The 21,983-nt window shown below is 31.3% G+C and overlaps 1 protein-coding gene across 3 annotated transcripts in view; it reads right to left on the bottom strand.

Annotated features, from left to right (window-relative positions):
* The window catches only part of LOC129917829 (diacylglycerol kinase 1), a 186,931-nt gene that overhangs the window by 84,382 nt on the left and 80,566 nt on the right, over positions 1-21,983 (bottom strand). The gene's annotated exons all lie outside the window — the stretch shown is intronic.

Genomic DNA, 21,983 nt, shown 5'->3' on the forward strand with positions numbered 1-21,983 from the left:
AAACATACTTTTTTCCCGGGAAACACAGTTTTGTTTTTTTTTTTTTTATTTGCATTAAAATCTGTTTATACACTCCTTTTCATCAGAATAGGTACACAACTTTTCAAATGTTCATTAACCGTTTGTCCCCAATATTGGTGCGTGACCTAACAAGGTTTTATTGTTTTTTGATAGTTTAAGATGTTAGAAAAAGCAACGACTAAAATTATTTCAAAATGGACCATAACTTTCACATTGTTTTATGAGTATTTTAATACTTCGCTTACGAACGTTTTAGTCCAGAGTTCAAAACTTTAAATCGTTCTCCCCCACAACCAATGTTTTCAAAGCCGGTGTCCCTCTCATAACTTCAAAACTACTGCACCGATTCTTTTGAAATTTGGAACACTATTTTTTTTTTTACATATTTGTAAAGGTATACCTGGAGAAACTTTCTCAATAAAATAATATTTATAAAAATCTATAAGTAAGGGTCGCTTTTGAGGAGTTTTTTTTTCAAGGGGTCTTAATTTTCGGGGTGCAAACTTGGGCAAACTTCTGAAATGCAAGTTTGTTCTACATATTAAGCAGTTAAATAATATATAATAAATTGTACGACTGGGGTCGCACGTACTTGCTCTTATAGTAAAAGTTACTCTTATGTTAAAGCTTTTTATTGAACTAAATAAGGGAAAATTTGATATTTTCACGGAATTTCATAAGTGGCACAAAAAAAATAAAATCTTTTTTTATAAATAATTAAATACCGTTTCAAATGATCTTTTACAAAAAACTAAGTATGCCATTTTATTTCTTGTATAAAAAGGAATTTTTAGAAATTTTTTTTTCGAAAATCGTTAGAGCCGTTTTTAAAAAAAATAATTTTTTATATATAAAAAATTTCTAACATTTTTCGAAAAAAAAGTTGGTATGCCATTTTGAAGAAATAATTAATTTAAACACAAAAACGGAATTTCAAAATTTTTTACTAACCCGTTTCCAAAAAATTGATTTTTCAAAAAAAAAATTTGAAAAATTTTTTAAAAATTTCAAAATGTGTTTTTTGAAAAATTAAAAATTTTTTTAAATAACGATAGTTTAAATGTTTCTGTACAAAAATTTTGGTCGAAATATGTTTTGTCGTTTACGAGAAATTCATAAATCAAAAAAACCGTTCTATGGCAGTTACCGTTAATAACGGTTCAAAAAATATTTTTTTTATTTCAAAAGGAAGCTTTTATGTGCTACACTACACACAAAAATTTTAATCAAAATCGTTAGAGCCGTTTTTGAAAAAATTAACTTTTCTATTTCCGTTATATGACAGGTACCGTTAGTTTTGGTCCTAAAAAAAAAATTTTAATTTGTCCTCTAGGGAATTATCCAAAACTGTTAAATACCAAGTTTGAAGGAAATCGCTCTATTAGTTTAGGCGGTAGCTCGAGGCACACACAGACAGACAGACAGACAGACAGAATTGCCGGACCCACTTTTTTGGCATTCTCCATCATCGTAATGTCATGTAAAATTGTTATCTCGAGTTCGATTTTTTTTACGAATCCTAAACTTGCCCTATAGTACCTATATCGCAAGTAAAAAATAGAGTTGCATATAGAATTAAATTTTTTTTAGGATACCATTCATACCTTCATTGTCGATGTCCATATCAAAATTTTTCACCAAAATCACTTTGAAGTTAAAGAAAACACTTAGAAAATTCAATTTTTTTTTTTAAATCGAAAAAAATTCGTGTTTACCCAACAAATAGTCGTTTATTTATTTGTGAGGTGGAGCTTTTCATGGGAAAGGGATGCAACAAACAATAAAATTCGCATTTTCAGCCAGAAATAGACAAGAGTTTCACTCAAGTTCTTTCTGTTATTATTCATATATTATTTTAACAACTCTTATAATTTGATTTGCTTTAATTAAGAACCAGTTCTGTGAAGGGGGGGGGAGGGGGCACGTGCCCCCGTGGTTGAAATTAATAAAAACCTTCAACTTTAAATGACCCATTGAATTAAATTTTCATTACCATTTTTTTCATTTTCTGCTAAAAGTTTACTGGAGTATTTTGAAAAAAAAAAAAAAAATTCTTTTATAAAGTCACAAATGAATGCATGTGTTCACATTTACAAGTAGGTAACTTGCATATATTTTCTATTTGACAAAAAAACAAGAAAATAGAAAAAGAACTCCCCCATTTTAAATTGCTTTTATTTACAAGAAAAAGAAATAATTCAAAGGACTCTTGTTTCTTTGGAAATATTTCATTAAAGGTTCTCCTATTCGCTATTTGGAAGCCACACACAAAATGAAATACCAAAAAACCCCAAATGGATGGAATTTTATCTCTCTTGGAATTTCATTCCAAAACAAAAAATGCAAAATACAAAAAAAAAGACTATTCTGTTTATTCTGATTTTCATGCCTTTGTGAATAAAAAGAATATAAATAATATAAAGTAATTTGAAAAATGTACATTTTGCTGCGCAATTTACAAGAGACAGCGGCTTATTAATGAGACCTCGGATATCATCCTGCGGCTTCTCTTCATCTTTATCCGGCATCATCATCGCATAGAGTAGGTACAACAAAATTTTTTTAATGGTATAAAGAAGTCCTTGTGTGAAGAGGTGTATATGTAAACGTAGAACAAAAACAAACGCCACTCTTGACTTGAGCTTTTGCTGATGTTTCCCAGCAATTACACATCAGCACCACCATGCTACCATCAGCATAGCATCAACATCGTCATGAATTTTTCTTGTTCTCCTGTTTCGGGTTTAACAGCTAAAAGTCTTGAGTTTCTGAAATTCCATATCTGCTTCATCAGCCTTTTAGTATGCTCCAGCTTCTTCTTACCAAACACACGCGCCAGCTACATCACCATAACCAATACCCCCCGCATCCATAACCCGCATCATGCACAACGATGCGCATAATCAAGGGGCACGGTAGTGCCCAGCCAAGTTCTCTAGCAACTTTGGCACTACACCCTTATTTACAGGAAACAACTCAGGCCATTTTCGACCCCCCTTTAACTTCCACACCAAAGATGCTAGAAATTTCAAACTCGCTACACTTGTTGAGCTGGTCGAAACCAAACTCCTCACAAAATTTCAGCCTCTTACGATGAGTAGTTTCTGAGATATAGGGCTTCAAAAATCGCAAAAACCGTAACTGACTGACTGACTGACTGACTGACTGACTGACTGATTCACTCACTCACTGACAGATCATCAAAATTATGGAGAACTTCCCGTTAACGTAGAAACTTGAAATTTTAAACGGTGATAGGACTTGTGGTATATACAAAGGAAAAAATCGAAAATTTGAGATTTTCAATTCAGGGGGCGTGGCATCCGCCCATTCCCGCTGAATTTTCATAAAATATTATAGAGCACTTCTGATTATCGTAGAATCTTGAAATTTGGTTGAATGGTAGAGCTGGTAGTTTATACAAAGGAAACAAATTTTAATTTGAGAATTTCACCTAGGGGGCGTGGCAACCGCCCATTTCCGCTGAATTTTCATCAAATATTATTGATCACTTCTGTTCATCGTAGAATATTGAAATTTGGTAGAATGGTAGAGCTGGTAGTTAATACAAAGGAAAAAATTTAAAATTTGAAAATTTCAGCCAGGGGGCGTGGCAACCGCCCATTTCCGCTGAATTTTCATCAAATATTATAGAGCACTTCTGATTATCGTAGAATCTTGAAATTTGGTAGAACAGTAGAGCTGGTAGTTTATACAAAGGAAAAAATTTAAAATTTGAGAATTTCAGCCAGGGGGCGTGGCAACCGCCCATTTCCGCTGAATTTTCATCAAATATTATAGAGCACTTCTGATTATCGTAGAATCTTGAAATTTGGTAGAACAGTAGAGCTGGTAGTTTATACACAGAGAAAAATATGACCCGCTAAAAACTAACAGATTGCCATATTGTTTTACCGTCCATACATTTCATAAGGAAATCTTATTAAAATCAACGATTAATAAGGTTTTTTTAAGGAGATTTCTTATTATTTTTATAGAGAAAATCTTATTAAAATTTGACTGAAAAGTTGATTTTTTTTGCAACTTAAGCACTAGAACAAAAATCGCGATCAATATTTTCATGGCAGGTTGGTTCAGGTGGTAAGGTGGGCGACTAATGATTTGAAGACTCCAGTTCGATTCCCAGCCTGGTCATCTTTTTTTTTATTTTTTTCAGATTTTAAACAATAAGGAAAACCCGATTGTTTTAATAAGGTTTCCTTCTTGGATGAAAACCATAGAGAAATCTTATTGTTTTTGTTCTATTTTATGTGGTCTATTTTTCTCTGTGTACAAAGGAAAAAATTTAAAATTTGAAAATTTCAGCCAGGGGGCGTGGCAACCGCCCATTTCCGCTGAATTTTCATCAAATATTATAGAGCACTTCTGATTATCGTAGAATCTTGAAATTTGGTAGAACAGTAGAGCTGGTAGTTTATACAAAGGAAAAAATTTAAAATTTGAGAATTTCAGCCAGGGGGCGTGGCAACCGCCCCCATTTTCACTGAATTTTCATCAAATATAGAGATTTTCAATTCTACAGCCATACCTTGCAAAAAGTAGTGAAATCACAACAAAAACATAACTGTTAAAAAAAGAGCCAAGTTCTCCTATGTTGAAATTATGCTGGCACAAAAAGTACTGAGATGTAAAAGTGTACCAAGTTCTAAAGTTTGGGTTCAAATTCGTACCAATAAAATTTCGATTGTTTACTTGGCAATTTTTGAAATAACTTTAAAAATCGGTAATTAAAAGAAAAATTGTTAAGGGAACAATCAAAATTTTATTGAAACGAATTTTAACCCAAACTTTAGAACTTGGTACACTTTTACATCTCAGTACTTTTTGTGCCAGCATAATTTCAACATAGGAGAACTTGGCTCTTTTTTTAACAGTTATGTTTTTGTTGTGATTTTCAGTTAAGGCATATAGCTCCTGTAATATCAGAGAGAGATATAATAGCTTACAACAGTCATAACATATCTATAGCTTATACCGAAAATGAATATCCTGACGCGAAGGGGCTTGCCAACCGCATAAATTTCATTATGGCCATAAATATTTTCAGTCTTGCTGCTTTTTCGATGATCGATCCTTATAAACAAGGATGTTGAAAAGGAAGGTTTTGTAGAGTCCTTCTAATGTGTTTGTTGTGTTGTGTTGTTGTACCTTCAAGTACGGATTTCTGTTTGGCGGCGCGGTGGCGATAAGATGGTATAATAAATGGAAAAATGATTTTTGACCCCGCGGGCGTTGGTCTTGAATTTGTGATAACGTTAATTCGATCCAACATCAAAGAGTGTCGGCCAGCATCCTGTCAAAAGCAACGGTGTAAAAATTCTTTCACTTCAAAGGATGTGTTTTTTTTTTGGTTTTGCATTGAACTTTAAACCTTCTTTTTCATTTATAAACTTTCACAGTCCTTTGCACCTTTAAATCGAATTTGGTGGATGAAAAGGGAATATGAGAACAAAAATAAAGTACACGAATGAGTCGCAGAGGTTAGCTGCTGTTTTTGAATATGAAATTGTGACGTAAAATTTTTCTAAAAATAAAAAAACTAAACGAAATGAAAAATACCTACTTTTTATTTCGTCTTTTTATTATTTTTTGTTGTTGTGTATCCCGGAGATTAGTTTATTTACAAATCCTTAAGTTGACCTTACACCTCAACAGTACAAAAAAAATTGAAACTATGCTTTCGAATGTATTGACGTCATAGTGTTGACGTAATTCCCAGAAAAACCAAAAGAATGAAAGCTTTTGTTTTATCGAGCTGAGGCTGTTATATACACACAACCGCACTAGGCCCACTCTAGGACAATCGCTTCTATATAGCTTGTATATGTATAGGTCTTTATAGAATGTATAGAGATGAGATTTTATAGCCACTTTCGCCCTTTGCCGAAAACAAAAAAAAAAATGTTAATCCCATCAGGCAGTGGTGTGTTCTGTGAGGATATGGACATAAAAAATATATTGTACACATCATAGCTATTTATTGCACGAAGAGGTATAGTGATTGGTGAGAAAAAAAGTGAGGTGGAGGGTATCGTAAAAATAGCCAAAAGGACCTCCTCCTATGAGAAGAGATTCCTCAAATTTGTGTATTGTAGTGGAGATGGAGATGATAAAAATAGTTTCATTTCAAATAATATAGCAGGAAGGAAGGATATCTATGTTGTGTGGAAAGATTAAGTCCTTGTCCATTGTTGTTGTGTTGAGTGAAAACATTGAAAGAATTCATAAAGACGATTAGCTTGGCATTTTATTTGATTAATTTCTCTAAACCAGAGACAAAGGACATACGAAATTCGAATGGTAACATATGGAATTTGTGACGATGTCGATGATGATGTAGTAGACAAATCTATATAAATATTTTTATGGATAAGAGTTCAATAAAGTTAAGAACTATGTACATATATATAAGGAGGGAGATTTAGATGTTTTTGTATTTAGATAACACCATTCATTTCGATAAATCTGATGAACGAGAAGGAAGAGAGAATAAATCCGAAATAAAAATATGGTGATGTGCAATGAAATTGGTGTTCAGTTCATTCTTTGAGGATATGAGATTAAGTTAATCCTATCTAAATGAGATATTTATAGAAAGGCGACTTTTATATTTTCTGAAGTCAAAGTGAAGAAGCTTGTTTTTATTAGTTTGTGTATTTTTGAAAAATTTATAAAAAAAATTAAATAAAAATAGAGGAATAAATAGTATAGTAAACAAGTTGCACTTAAGTTACATATCGATATCCTTTCGCCCATGCTTTAAAGTTAATTTTTAAGATTTTTTTGACTACGTGACTCTACTATACATTAACATTAGTAGAGGTAAAATAGTTTAAAAAATCAGAAAATAAAAAAATTGTTACCCCCATGAAACTTGGCAAAAAAATTGATTTGGGGATAAGAAGCAGGGATCAAAAGAGTCTGTAAAACAAAAATTGGTGCTTTTTCACGGAAAAGAGGGATAGGGTAAAAGTAAAAAATATAATGAAAACAATTGTTTGCAGAATATAATGATATGACACATGTTTTGAAGAGATTTGTCGATGCTTGATCTAACGACTTAAAAATAAAGTCAGTAAGATTGCTCTAAGAAAAGTTATTGCCGATTAAAAACAAAGTGCTTGTTCTTTTTTTACTTATACACGTAAAATATAACCGAAACTTACGTATGTGAAAAACATGATACAGTGATGAAATTTAGTATGAAGATTTAAGATAAACCAGGGACAAAATGTTCATAAAGTTTTTATAAATATTTTTGGTGAAAGGGTTTTTTTTTTTGTGGACTCAGTTATGTGTGAGAAAAGTATCATAACAGCTGACATAAACTTTGTTAATTTTTTAAATTTGGAGAAAAGTTTTGTTTGTTAAAAAACTAAGAATCTACAGAGTCTAAAAAATTATCTTGGGTGATGGGGTGTTTTTTTCTAATAAATGATAAAAACTGGGACAAAAATGTTACCAAAATGAAAATTTATAACATAGGTATGTATATAATTTATAATTTATAACAGAAACCAATAATCTAAAAGTCAATACAAATATTTTGGGTGAAAGGGTGTATTTTTTGTATATACCTATTTAAAATTCGCGATAAGCCCAGTAAAATTAATTATAAATAAATTATTTTCATGCGAAAGGGTCTTTTTTAGGTGTAGTGAAAATGTGGGTCAATTGAAAAAACTAATAACATTGGTCAACAAAATTGAACTTTTTTTTTGCCACAACAGCCAAGATATACTTTTCTAGAGGTTTTTGACGTGACTTCGAATCTGAAGTCAGAAAAATTTGATTGGCCTCCGTTTTTGAGATATTACCGTTATAAAATGCTAAAAAACGTCATTTTGGCTATTTTCGAGCTTCAAATTTTATGTGGGGTAATTCATTATAAACAAATTTGTACCAATGATTTTAAGAACGAATATTCTTCTTTCAAAAACTGTTTAAATTTTCCCGATATCTCTTTTATTGCTCGAGATATCTTAAGTTTCAGTTAGTAAGCCAAAGAGAAACTAAATTTAATCTAAAGTTTAAGTCCCTGGGCATACAATTTTTGCCACAAGAACCAAAATATACTTTTCTAGAGGTTTTTGAATCGCTAAACTCGAATCTATAATCATAAAAATTCTATTAGCTTCCGTTCTTGAAATATAACCGTTATAAGAAAACCATTTTGTTGCATCTTATAACGGTAATATTTCCGGAACGGAGGCCGATAGAATTTTTTTGATTTCGGATTCGAGTTCAGCAACCCAAAAACCTTTAGGAAAGTATATTTTGGTTCTTGTGGCAAAAAAAAATTTAATTTGGTTGGCCAGTGCTGCTTCTGAGTCAAAGACTGGTACTTAATTTTTTAATATCTCGGACAGTAAAAGTGATATCGGAAAGATTTAAACATTTTTTGGAAGAATAAAACCAGTTCTTATAGACACCGTTATAGTCTTTTTCAAAATGAATTACACCACATAAAAACAAAACCTCGAATACAGCCAAAATGACGTTTTTCGGCATTTTCTAACGGTAATATTTCAAAAACGGAGGCCAATACATATTTTCTGACTTCATTTTCGAGTTCAGCACATCAAAAACATATAGAAAAGTATATTCTGGTTCTTGTGGCAAAAACCTTGTTATCCAGTGTAATAACTAATGGTAGGTACCCTATTGAAACTCAGCTATAATGTTACTTTTGAGATTGGAAGCATGAATCTAAAAAGTCTATAAGAACATCATGGTTAAAAGAGTGTTTTTTTTTTTGTGAAATCAAAATCGATCTGCCACACTAATGAAACAGTGGGAGAAACATGATTGATATTGAAACCGATAGATATCATAAATATTTGAAAGGCACACACATACATAGGTACAAACAAAAAATGTAAAAACTGTCAAATTCGCTGTTTGAAATAAAATTCACCAAAATCAGCATATAAATTGTTTGAAATTGTTTTTAGGTTTATTTGAAAAAAAAAATGACACAAATCTGCTAAAGTTTGTATTTATTTAACCTATTTTTTACCTTGTTCGTTTTTCTTTTAGAAAAAAATACACATTTTCAATTTCAATTACACTGTTTTTTTTTAATTTTCCCCCAAAATTTGGATTTAGAGAAAAATAAAATGGACGACTGGGTCGCACGTACTTGCTCTTGTAGTTCAAAGTATCTTTATCTTAAATATGTATTGGAAAATTAAGATTTTGTTGTGTGTGCAGAAAATTTTTTTTTTTTTAAATCGATTAATTTTTAAAATATTTTTTTAAAAACTTTTAAAATTTTTTTTTTTTTACAATTTATACTTCAATTTAATATCTGTAAATTTTGAATAAAATTGATCTATGATTTCATGAAATCTATGAACTTAAAAAATATGTCAATTTTTGAAAAACGGCAATGCCATATTTCCGTTCTCCGAATTTTTTGAGAAAAACTAAAAACGCAGTTTTGTTAGAATTAATAAGAGTATTATGTACACCAAATTTAATCAAAATCGTTACAGCCGTTTTCGAAATACCTCGAAAACGTTACATGGGAGGTATGTGTTAAAAAGGAGATATTAAAAAAATAAAAAAAAAACGGGTCTAGGGAATCACGTAAAAATCATATGCACCAAGTTTCAAGCAAATCCATCCGTTTAGGCCCCAGCTCAATGTACAGATGGACGCACAGACGCACAGACCGACGCACCGACGGCATGACGAAAACCACTTTTTTGATCTTCTCCATCATCGTAATGTTGGTTTTGATTAAAACCTCGAAACCAATACTTGCCCTATAGAGCAAGTTAAAAACGGTTTTTTAGACATTTAGACTTTTTAAAATCCCCAGCTTTGTCTGTTTCTAGCCGATTTTCATTTTTCTCTGCTTTTTTATACAGGGCGTCCCACAGTCACCGCCCCAAACGAAAACCATGGATTTCCGCGGTAATTTTAAGTCGAAAAAGTTAAGAGCTATTTTTCCGTTTTTGTCCCGTTTTCGAGTTATGACGGTTTTAATGATTTTTGCTCTTCTTTCCCTTCACTGGCTTTATCTTTGCCAAAATATGTACGTCTGATTTGAAAGATTTTGTTTCAAAACTTTTTTCTGCGTACAACCGTTTCTCCGCAATTTTGCATTAAACCCAATTTTCTTCGTTTTTTAATTAGTTTTTTTTTTCACTTTCATATAATTTTATTCAAAAAAACACGTAAATGAGTATTAATTTTGTTCACTGATTATTAAAACCCAGTTTATTCTCTTAAAAAAAACCATAATTATATGAAAGTGAAAAAAACTACTTGATGCAAAATTGCAGAGAAACGGTTGTACGCAGAGAAAAAAGTTTTGAAACAATCTTAAACTGTAACACATTCTTGATTGATTGTAAAAAAAATCTTTCAAATCGGACGTATTTTGGCAAAGATAAAGCCAGTTAAGGGAAAGAAGAGCAAAAATCATTAAAACCGTCATAACTCGAAAACGGGACAAAAACGAGAAAATTACCTCTTAACTTTTTCGACTTAAAATTACCTCGGGAATCCATGGTTTTCGTTTGGGGCGGTGACTGTGGGACACCCTGTATAGGCACTTAGGCACTCAGATTTTGGGGGCAAAATGAGGAAAAAAAAAATTAGGTACGCAGTTTCAATATGTTAAATAAACGTAGGTACTACATTTCGTTAAAAGTATATTCAAATTTTGTTATATTGTTAAAAATGTGGGACTCTCATGTATCTATTTATAATTTCTACCAATTCAAATATTAATCTTATTTCTAAAAAAATAATAAAAAAATGCCATTACAACCAATAAAAAAATTGCTGTATATGTATATAGTTTATTATAATTTCTGAAAAAAAGATAGTTGTTAAAGGTAAGTTTAAAAATTTCATATCACTTTTATATAGATAGATTTTAATCAAACAAATATTATGCATAACAAAGTTCTTCATAAGATGAAAAACAAATTAAAATACCACACGCATTCACCCACCATTGGGTATGGCATTTTCCCTTTAAAAATTCAAACTTATATCTTAATTTTGCCCAAGGCTCATTACACACAAGAAAAACCCAATTTATAAACTAAACTCATACAATATCCTCTTATTTCCTTGGAAAATACTAAAATAACCTAAGGCATGTAAAATAACTTTATACACTTTCTCTAATATATTAGAGAAATGAAAATTCCCCACATATTTATTTAAAGAGAAAATTTCCAGATTCCATTCCATCCGAAAATTTCTATTAATATTATAAGAATCTCTTTCACTGTATGTTTTCTTTTCTTTCACATATGAATTTGAACTTATAAGAGAGACTTGAGACGTAAGATTTAAAATATTAACATTAAAAAAGTTTACCTTTGGGCTGTATTCTACTTAAATTTAATTTATTAAAGTTGAGTACAACATAAAAAGAAAGTAATCCTTTTCTGCTTGTTTGTTTGCCATTATAAAGGATTAGTTTTGCATTCATGGAAGAACAAACTTCAAATTTTGATAGTCATTATACAATAATGAAGAAAATATACTTGTTTACCTGTACTGTCTTTATTCCAACATTTGTAAAAGTAATTTAGTTTATTTATTAGAGAAATTGTTAGAACAATAAACTTTTACAGTTCTGTTCTGAACCAAGGACTAAAACGACCATTTTTTAGATGTTGGGATATGAGGCTTTCAACCACGATAGTGAGTTAACCCTTGATCAGTATGGGTTGACATCAAATCCTCAACCAATTGTTCCTTAACTTCTAGAAACCTCTGCAGGTCAGGATGTCTTGGCGGATTTATGACTCTTTCTATTAAACTGATCAACAAGGTTTTTGCCACAAGAACCAAAATATACTTTTCTGACGGATTTTTGTGTGCTGAACTCGAATCAGAATAAAACAAATTTTATTGGCCCCCATTTTTGAAATATAACCTTAATAAAATGCAAAAAAAAAACAACATTTTGGTTGTTTTCGAGTTTATGGTTTTATGTGAGGTAATTCCTTACAAACAAATTTGTAACGTTTCCTAACAACGGATTTTATTATTGCACATAAGACCATTACCTCAAACACAGCCAAAATTACGTTTTTTGGCATTTTATGACGGTAATATCTCAAAAACGGGGGCCAATCCAATTTTTCTGACTTTCAGATTCGAGTTATATTTTGGTTCTTATGACAAAAAATGTTCAATTTTGCTGGCAGGCAATCTTCTGCTTGGTTGAATATCTGTCGAGATTTATGATTTTGGTTTCTTTATAGAGGAAGTGGGGGCAAGACCGCCCCTTTATTGTTTAACAGTCTTAAAATATATAAAACAAAAAACATAAAATAAAAACATCTTTTAATTAAAATTAATGTTTTTTGTAGGAAATTTCATCATTAAAAAAAAATTAAAAAATGCTGAACAAAAGATAATACGTTTTGAAAAAAACATCTATCAAGTCCTGTTGTTAACAAAACCGTTTCTCTCTTAAAATATGGAATCTTTTTGTAATAATCACAAACGTATGCTATATTTTTATCGGTTCCAAACTTTTATTACAAAAAAAAAAGTTAGGACTTTTAAATATTTCATTTAAAAAAGTACAAATTTCTTTCACACGAAACATGACGATTTGATAAGAAATCACAAAATTTACTATAACTTTTCGGGATTTCCAAACTTGCTCGTACTTACAGACATAATCGATCTTACCAGAAGCCATTTATTTTATATTAAAAGTCCTGCCAGTTTATTTTTTTTTTTTTTTTCATACAACATAGTACAAAAACGGTCCTGCCCCCACTTCCCCTTCATGCTTTTGTTAGCTGACGTGTTCCTGCCTATCCTTCTTTCCTTTCTTCTTCTTCCTTTTTCTCGGCGCTGTTATGATCTCGATGTCGAGGGGATCATAACTATCCCACGTAACTGCTTCACACTAGTGATCCGCCTGTGGGGTTCGCCGGGTTGACCTCAGAAATCGGCGGCAAGCCTCCTGGTTTTGTATTGTTCCATTTCTAAGGCCAACTGAATGCTGGTGGTTTTGCATTTGCTTGTACCAGGAGTTTTTAGGCCTACCTTTCTTATTATTTCGTGTTGGAACGTTGTATGATATTGCTTTTTTGACGGGGTTCTCAGGATCTCTCCTTTGAACATGGCAATACCAACTGAGTCGGTCGTGTTCAATTTTTTGGGAGATGGTGTTTTTAACATGAAGGCTTCCTCGGATCTTCGTACTTCTAATTCTATCAAGCTTTGTTACTCCTGCTGTCATACGAAGCATCTTCATCTCAGCTGCCGTTCACTTACTCTCATACTTTTTGTACATTGTCCAACATTGTGAACCGTATGTGAGTGCTGGACGCACAACTGCGGTGTAGAGTCTTCTTTTCAGCTTAGGGGGCATTTTTCGATCACAGAAGATGGCAGAATTTTCCCGCCACTTCATCCACCCTACGCTTACGCGATGATTGATATCGTCATCACAAGTACCTTCGTTATTTATCATAGACCCCAGATATTTAAACTTTTCACACTTGGGAAGCACTACACCATTCAAATAAATGTCAGGAATAGGCCTGTGTGGATCAGAAAATGGGCAGCATAGGTATTCTGTCTTTTTCGCGCTTATGCGGTACCCACTACCTTCTAGAACATCCACCCATACATCAAGTGCTCCTTCTTTCCTTTAATGGCTTTATTGCAGAATTTCCTTTATTTCACGTGCCGCCCCCCCCCCCCCCCCCCCAGAACTGGTTCATACTTAAAGCAAATCAAATTATAAGAGTTGTTAAAATATATGAATAATAACAGAAAGAACTTGAGTGAAACTCTTGTCTATTTCTGGCTGAAAATGCGAATTTTATTGTTTGTTGATCCACCTCACAAATAAATAAACCACTATTTGTTGGGTAAACACGAATTTTTTTTTCGATTTAAAAAAAGCGAATTTTCTAAGTGTTTTTTTTTTTTTAACTTCAAAGTGATTTTGGTGAAAAATTTTGATATGGACATCGACAATTAAGGTATGAATTATTGTATTCTAAAAAAAAATTTAATTGCATATGCAACTCTATTTTTTCATACGGAGGGGTTGAAATACACACTTAAAAAATGTGCACTTTTTTCGTTATTTTTTTCTTACGTTAGTGTTTTTAAAATAGCGCGACCCGCCACAACATTGCATAAAATATATATTATTGAACTGCTGGATATATAAAACAATCTTGCATTTCAAGAGTTTGCCCAAGTTTGCACCCCTGAAAATAAAGACCCCTTGAAAAAAAGCGACCCTTACTTATAGACTTTTATAAATATTATGTTATTGAGAAAATTTCTTCAGGGATACCTTTAAAAATATGTAAAAAAAAAGTGTTCCAAATTTCAAAAGAATCGGTGCAGTAGTTTTGAAATTATAAAGGGCTCCGGCTTGAACACATTAGTTGTTGGGAGAACGATTTAAAGTTTTGAACCCTGGACTAAAACGTTCGTAAGTGAAGTATTAAAATACTCATAACTTGGTCAATTTGGCTCCAATAGACCTACAATTTGAACACAATATTCTTGAGATATAAAAAAATGTATTGCAAATAAAAACAACAAAACTGGGTTTCCCAGAAAAAAAGTACCTACCTATGTATGTTTCAGTTATTTTTTAATCTTAGGAACTTTAATATTTTTTATTAGAATGAAGTCTTTAGTATTTGAAAAAAAAACTAAAATTTTATACAAAATCAATTAAAAAACGAAAACATTTTTTTTTTCTACATTTCATCTTTAAAACTTAATTTCTCAAAAACTATTTAATGAAACAACTTGACTCAAAAAATAAAATAAATAGGTAACTAACTTTAAGAAAAGTTATAGCACAGGGTTATACGTGCATTTTATGATTTTTAATATTTTTTTTTCTCCCGGCTAATCGGGAGGCAAGTGGGTAAGCACTTAAGTGGCTTTTACCAAGAAAATGCAAATTTTTCCTTCCGAATATTTTTTTTGTCATTTGGTACCTATTTGATGTGGAAAATGTGCTCAAATATTTTTGGCCAGGTTTTAGACTAAAATACCGCACTGTGCGTCGTTAAAATTCGCTGCTTGTCAGTCAGTCGTATGATACTTCACTTTATTTCTAACTGTTATTGCTGATTTTTGTTGCCAATCAGTCCCTTGTGCCCCCCCCCCAGAAAAAAAATCCTGTATCCGCCCTTGTTACCAATGAATACTTTGAAGCAGTTTCCTTAGTCAATCTTATAGATTCGAAAATTTCAGTGCTCTGCAGGTATAACGATAGCTCCGTCGTATCGATGTCCTTGTACAACTTAAGTTTAAAAAGCTTTAAAGGGTTAATATGATAAGACAGTGAGTTACTAATGGAGGTATCCCCAAAAAAAATTCAGTCAAGACTTATGTATGTCCAAAAAGGTGGGACATAAGTACATAGTCAAATTAATTAATTTGGGCCTTATATCCTTTTCAAATAAAAAAGAAAGTGTTGTTTCTCCGGGCGTTATAACACTACATCTACTTTCTTAAAGGCCTGATAAAACCGTGGCGCAGTGGATAGTGTGGTGCTGTGAAATAATACCGAACCAAATAACGTCAAGTTATAAAATTTGACGTTATTTCACTTACGATATTGATGGATATTCATATTCAATGATTAAGTGTAAAATTATTGAAAAATTCGTATTTTATTTTAGAAAGCCTAGAACAGTATTTCGTCTTTGTAACAAAAGGTAAAAAAAGTTAAAAAAAAACACCTTAATATTTATTCAAACTTAATAAAACAAAAGGTATTCTCAAAATTATTCAAGGATAGATATTTTTATATTCACAGAAATGTATCCCAATTAATAAGATGTTAAAAATTCGTTGTCATGACTTTAAACCTACACACATTTAAAAGCAAAAGTAAGTATGCACGACCCAATGTCATGCTTTTGATTTAATAAAAGAAAATTAATCCTACGACATTTTAAGTATTCAATTACACATTTTTTGTGATGTTGTTGTTGTATATACAAAAAACACTCGTTAACATCATGGTAATTCTCTAACATGCGTTGTATCTATCTATCTATCTATCTACGAGTGTGTAACGATATTAAGTCCCATTAGAGTTAATTTATGCATCATAAACTGAAAATAAGGAGCCATGTCCTCTTCCTTTCTGGCTGTTATAATTCTATCGTTGTTGTATGTGTATAACTGTCTATTTGTTTGTTTGTAGGGGTTTGTTAAACAAAACAACAACAAAAAAACAAAAAAATCTCAAAAAATATAAATCTTTTTGTAGGACTTTTATCGGTGGCAATATGAAAATGATTTTTGTATCATTGTATGCGTGGATCTAGGATATATGACAAAAGTTTCTATTCGAGTGTGTCTAAAAATAGAAAAGAGCCATCACAGGAAACTAGGAAGTTAGGCATAGGGAGGTGGTATATATTAGATGATAGGGACATCGTAGTTGTTGGTCGTCCCTTGGTAATACCCAATCAGCCTGTCATCTGAATAATTCGCTTGGAGACACAACTTCAAAAATAAAAGTCAAAAATTCCTTTGCCTTTGCTTTGCTGCTGGTTTATTATAAAATGTATCTACTTTTACCATTCATTCTCTTGTACATATATCTATGAGAAAGTTTATAGTAGAATGAATATGGTTATTTGTTCGCATCTTGTGTCGAATCACCGCGTCTAGCTTAGTGTTGATGGATGCTGCCTGTAAGCGGATTTTGTCTAAAGCCTTAAATAGCATGTTTCATGATGTAATGTTAGACAACAAACCAATACACAAACACACTTGCGATTGCGAGAATATACCCACAGCCTCATTTGGCAGTTTGAAAAATTATATTCTCTCTCTGTCATCGTCGTCGGTCGGTATTATAGAAGTTGAGAGTAAATGGTAATATTGTTATGTAAGTATAGTTACGTATTTATGTCACTTTTACGATGTACTGAATATTTTTTATGTATGCGGCCGCCATGTGCGTGCATATCTGAGAAATTCATTTGCCACCGCGTTATATCACGATATTTTAACACTAGTTGAAAGAACAGGGTGGGGTAGGAAAAAACAGCTAAGAAACTATTGCAAGCTTTTTTAAAAGTCAAATGATACAAGTGAGATGTGTGAAGGCTTCACACAATTCGTGATAAAGAGCTGAAAAGAAAATTTTTCCTAATTGTCATCAAACTTGAAGCAAATTTCCATTAATTTCCGTACATTTTTTCCGTTCAATTCGAGATGTCAGAAAACTTCCTGATAGTATGGGTGGTTGATAGGGAGAGAGCGAGACAGAATGGAAAATGACGATTCGATCCATTTCGAGGTTCATAAAAGGGCTGAGTTGTAGACCTGTTTGGGTAAAAAAAATTGCAATATTCACCAAAATTCGATCGGTTCATGCAATTCTTAAAAATTCAAATTTTCATCAGCAGGTTATTATAGATATTTCTTCTAGATTGCGAAAAATATCCTTCGTGTTTTCTGATTTAAGGCAGTCATACTTTCTTGTTCCTCTATCAAGCAATGATAGTTTTTCAGCAGATAATTCTTGGAAAAATTCTGGTTGAAACATTTTAATTTAGTTTTTGGTGTAGGTTTTGGAATTCATGAAACCTATAGGTAAGCTATAAGGGATTTTTTGCATTAAGTAGAATTATTAATTTTTTTTAGATGGTTCAAAACGGCTAAAAACAGTTAGTTTTTAAAGTCCATATTTTATCCAATTTTAGCCTTATTCAATTTTTGTGGCAATTATGTTGAAATATAAAGTATCTTCTTTACACTTTTACATGATCAATATCTATAAATGCTCAAAGGATAAAAATAGACCATTTTGTGAAAACATCAAAAATGTCGTTTTTTTTCTCATTTTTGAATAGTTTCTCTAAAGTTTTTTACAATATTTTAATTTTTAAATTTTTTAAAAGCATAGGGTAAAAGCGGGTGAGATGGCATACCTTTTTTGTTTTTGTCATATTTTACAAAGTAAACCACATTTCATATTTCTAACAATGCAAAAATTTTCTATATTCAATATCCAACGTATTATTTGTTTTACAGAATTTTATATTTTAAATTTATATTTTTAAATTAATATAGAAAAAAAGTTTGAAAAAAACCATCTCCCCCTATAGGGTGGGTGAGATGGCGCATGAGTTTGTTTAAGGTTTCTATTGCCAAATTCATTGCACAAATGGTTGAACGATGTGAAGGAGTCAAGCACTAATGCATGCCATATAATAGATTGCAACTAGTCGTCTTTTTTATAAAATTTGAGCTTGGCTGAATTACTTAAAAAAAATATTTTGAGGGTGATATGGCACATGCTAACACTATACTCAATTGAAAAATTCTTGTACGGAATGCGCCATTTCACCCGCAAAAAACTGCGCCATCTCACCTTTTTTCGCATAATTCCTATTCGTAAGCACCCATAAAAAGCAGATAGAACTAGAGCTCAGATTTCACGCGCAATCCATAACTTATAATCTCTTGTTTGTATTGGTGTATCAAGGGCATCTAAGATTCCAACGACTCACAAAATATTGGAACAAAAAAAAGAGCGAAAAAAAAAATTCGAAAAAAATCATCACATGAGTTGCTTTGAAATTTTTTTTATTTTTTGTATCAAAGACAAAAAAACGAATACTGGCTACTTCGATTTAAAATATTTAAAGAAAGCTAAAAATATTTTTCATACATTTTTAGAGCAATAAATGTAAAATATATTTAAAGTGCGCCATCTCCCCCGCCACGCCATCTCACCCGCTTTTACCCTACATATCGATATGAAATTTAATTATCTGCAAAAAATGTCTTAATACAAATTTTCAAATTCGGCTTTCTTTTCAAGACAAAAACTCAAAAAGTAATAGATAAAGTGGAAAATATTGATCGTTACATAAATGGTTACATAAATTTTGAACAAAACTATTTTTTTATCTCTGCCAGAAAATGTTCTTAACATGACAAACTATGAGGATTCAAAAAATTTCCTTCAAAAAATCAATTTTTTAAAAAATGTTTTAATTTATTGCATTTAAAAATCTGGAGTGAACAAAAAAAGTTATTCTAGTGTTTCTTGCTTATTTATTAAGCCTTCAGGTGCCGTTTGGTCAGATTATTACTCAAGATATAGCCCGAATACTAAGTATGCTGGGAAAAACCAGAACAAAAAACCTTGGAAAAATCATATCTCGAAAATGTATCCATCGTAATTTTTTACTTGCGATATAGATACTATAGGGCAAGTTTAGGATTCGTAAAAAAAATCGAACTCGAGATAACAATTTTACATGACATTACGATGATGGAGAATGCCAAAAAAGTGGGTCCGGCAATCCTGTCTGTCTGTGTGTCTGTCTCTATCTGGAGCTGCAGCCTAAACAAGTGAAGTGATTTTCTTCAAACTTGGTAGTAAGCAGGTTTTGGTGATTCCCTGGCCTAGAGGGGAAATTGAAATTTTTTTTATGACCAAAACTAACGGTACCTGCCATATAACGGAAATACAAAAGTTAATTTTATTCAAAAACGGCTCTAACGATTTTGATTAAAATTTTTGTTTGTAGTATTACACATAAGAGCCAACTTTTAAAATAAAAAAAATATTTTTTGTACCGTTATTAACGGTACCTGTCATAGAACGGTTTTTTTCGTTTCTGAATATCTCGTACAACATTAACCCGATTTTAATGAAAATTTTTATACAAAAGTGTTTAAGTAAAGGTAGTATTAAAATTTTAGAAAATTTTCAAAAAACGCATTTTTGGATTTTTAAAAAATATTTCAAAATTTTTTTTTTGAAAATCATTTTTTTGAAAACGGACTAATGAAAAATTTTGAAATTTAGTTTTTATGTGTAAATTAATTATTTCTTCAAAATGGCATACCAATTATTTTTTTGAAAAATGTTAGACATTTTTTATATATAAAAAATTATTTTTTAAAAAAACGGCTCCTACGATTTTCGAACATTTTTTTCTAAAAACACCTTTTTATACAAGTAATAAAATGGCATACTTGGTTTTTTTTTTAAAACATCATGTAAGACGGTGTTTTATTAATTATAAAAACAGATTTTATTTTTTTACACTACCTATGAAATTTCTTGAAAATATCAAATTTTTTCCTAACTTTCTTGAATAAAAAGCTTTAACATTAGAGTTACTTTAAGCATAAGAGCAAGTACGTGCGACCCCAGTCGTGCATTTTATTTTAAATTGATTTCCGAGTCCCTGAGGTCAAAGTTCGTAAGAACAAAATTGTGGGATTGAATGTTCATTTTGGCTGTAAACCAGTGTACCTAATCAAACAAATTGTATTTTGCTGGAGATTTTTTAATCTCTAAGAATATGATTATAACTGGGTTCTGATGTTTGCTTGTTTTTGTATGTATAATATGCTTGCTTTTCGTAGAGCAAAAGCCCAACAGTGACCTCATTACCAGTGCATTTATAAGAGAACAAATCGTTAATTTCTCTGGGTTCCTTACTATAGATTTGGAATCCATAAATTTATTAATTTGTATAAAATTTGGAACTTTATTACCTATTTTCGAGAAATATAGGTTTTGTTTTCTTATAAATGCACTGGTAATGAGTTTGAAAAACAAGCATATTCTTATACAAACCAGTTATAATCATATTCTTAGAGATTAAAAAATGTCCACCAAAATACAATTTCTTTGATTATTTTGTCATTGGTATAAAATATTTTCTTACTTTTTTTTATAGAAAAAAAAGTTACGCATACGCCCCAGTGAACCGATAAATCATTAAAGAGTCAAAGATTTCAAAATAAGATTGGTTAAGAAAAGTAAAAACAATCTTTCACCCAAAAATATTTAGAAAATCACACCAACGCACGTACAGTGTGGTATTTTGTTCTAAAACCTGGCCAAAAATATTTGGGCACATTTTTCACATCAAAAAGGTACCAAATGACTAAGGAAAAATTTTCATTTTCTTGGTACAGTAAAACCCACTTAAAAGTGCTTATCTACTTACCTGCCGATTAGTTAGGAGAAAAAAATTGAAAAATTTGATATATGACCACGTTTTAGGTCAAAATACCGCACTGTGCGACGATTAAAATCCATCAACATAGAAATTATGGTACAAACATGCTTTCTCTTAGAGTTCAAACTGTTTACAAGCCTAAACCCTCTTATATTTTGTCTAAAAAAAAATGTGAGGGAATAAAAATTCAAATAACAAGGCTTTTCTAATTGTAATTATAAACAGCAATAAAAAAAAACACGATTTTGTTTTAAAAACTTTGTATGCTAGATCCTTATCTTCTGCTTGGTGAGTTAGAAAGAAATTCAATTTTTCTTTTCGTTTTCTTTTAAAATATTTAGGTATCAAGTAAGAAGCAAATTTCTTCGTCGTATGATACAGCTCATCAAATATGCACAAAAGCAAATACAAAAATTTATTTAACCTACTTAAAAAACTTTAACTTTTGCCTCACCCTGTTATTATTTGTTTTGTCATCTACCCCGTTTTCCATTTTTCCATGTATGCGTAGCGTAGCTTATATAGGCGCGTACGTTGAAAACTTTAATAAATTAGTTTTCTAAGAGCTAACGAGAAAATATTGTAATTATAGCCTTCGAGCAATGTAAACGATGACTAGGATAGAAATAAGATATCAGAAAATTCATTAAACAGAGAGTGTGGTTTGCAATTAAAAATGAGTCCTGGTCTCCGGAGGTCTTCCAGAATAAAAATAATAAAAAAAAAAACAACCTCACCCTGAACTTTTCCTATTTATTGTATCCATGGAATAATGTAAACATGTGTGTTGTGTACCTAATACAATATTGTGATGGGAGGTATTAGTTTATCTTAATCTTTTTGTCATGAATGTCCTTGTCGTTGTATGTCGTTAAAAAAAAGTTCGATTTCTGAAGTGGTCAGTATTGAGAAATAGGATAAAAATATGTAACGGTACCGTTCGATAAAGGA

The sequence above is a fragment of the Episyrphus balteatus genome, chromosome 1 (genome assembly GCF_945859705.1).
Source record: "Episyrphus balteatus chromosome 1, idEpiBalt1.1, whole genome shotgun sequence".
Classification (NCBI taxonomy): Eukaryota; Metazoa; Arthropoda; class Insecta; order Diptera; family Syrphidae; genus Episyrphus; species Episyrphus balteatus.